Source organism: Alligator sinensis, unplaced genomic scaffold (assembly GCF_000455745.1).
Source record: "Alligator sinensis unplaced genomic scaffold, ASM45574v1 scaffold673_1, whole genome shotgun sequence".
Taxonomy (NCBI): domain Eukaryota; kingdom Metazoa; phylum Chordata; order Crocodylia; family Alligatoridae; genus Alligator; species Alligator sinensis.
Window position 1 is genome coordinate 201139 of NW_005842829.1, and position 999 is coordinate 202137.

Here is a 999-nt window from a genome sequence, read left to right on the forward strand (position 1 = left end):
TGCGAGCTTCCACACAGCGGTGCCCTGCCAGTGCACAGCCAGCAGCACTGGGCAGGTGCTGTAGCCCTGGCGGAAAGAGCCCATGGAGCCGGCTCCTCCTGGGCCCTGGGAGAGCAGCAGTGGCCTGTCCCCGCCACTTGCACACAGGTGCTGGGCCCCAGCACAGGAGGCTGCTGCACACAGGTCCTGGCACCCCCTTGCCTTGCCGCAAGACCCCAGTGGGGCCAAGGAGCTCTGGGCAGAGCTGGGGGGGAGGAGGAAGGATCCCGTGGCCCCAGAGTTGGTGCCAGCGGCTACAGCACCAGGGAGACCCCCTCTCCTACGCGGGCAGCTGCAGAGGGGCCAGTCCCTCTGGAGCGCCCCCTCCTCCGGCTGGTCCTCGTGGGCTCCTGCAATGGCAGGATGGTGGGAGCCTGGCACGGGGCAGTGGCACCTGCTGCCTGTGCCCCCTGGGCATGGTGCTCAGTCTGCCCCAGGTCCTTGCAGAGGAGCTTTGGGTCAGCCTTGACTCACAGCATCATTGATGACCTCACGCACAGGGCAGCTGACATCACAACATCGCTGGGGATGAGGCGCTGTTGGGCACAGGGGCAGACTGGCTGCTGGCTCAGCCTGGCCCTTGCCAACATCCCCGTCCCACACAGCCACGGCTGCCTGCGTCAGACCCTGGCTAGTGATGCTGGTCTGGATCCTGCCCCGATGCCAGCTGTACCCGGGCCCCCTGCCCCTGCCATCTCCCTGATCCCCGACCCCTGCTTGTGGCACCTGCTGCACCAGCGCCCCGTCAGGCTGTCCCAGGCTGCGCTTGTGGCCCGGGCTCCTCCACGGGTCGTGGGCTGTGGCCAGCTAGGACCAGAGCTGCACGGCGCTTTCGTGCTTGCTAGGAAGGGCTGCTCTTGCTGTGCCGCTGTCTCCAGCTGTGGGGTATGGGGGGCACGGGGGTGCTGGTGCTGGGACGCAGCCTGGCAGGGCCTCACCATCCTGCCCTGCACACCAGTT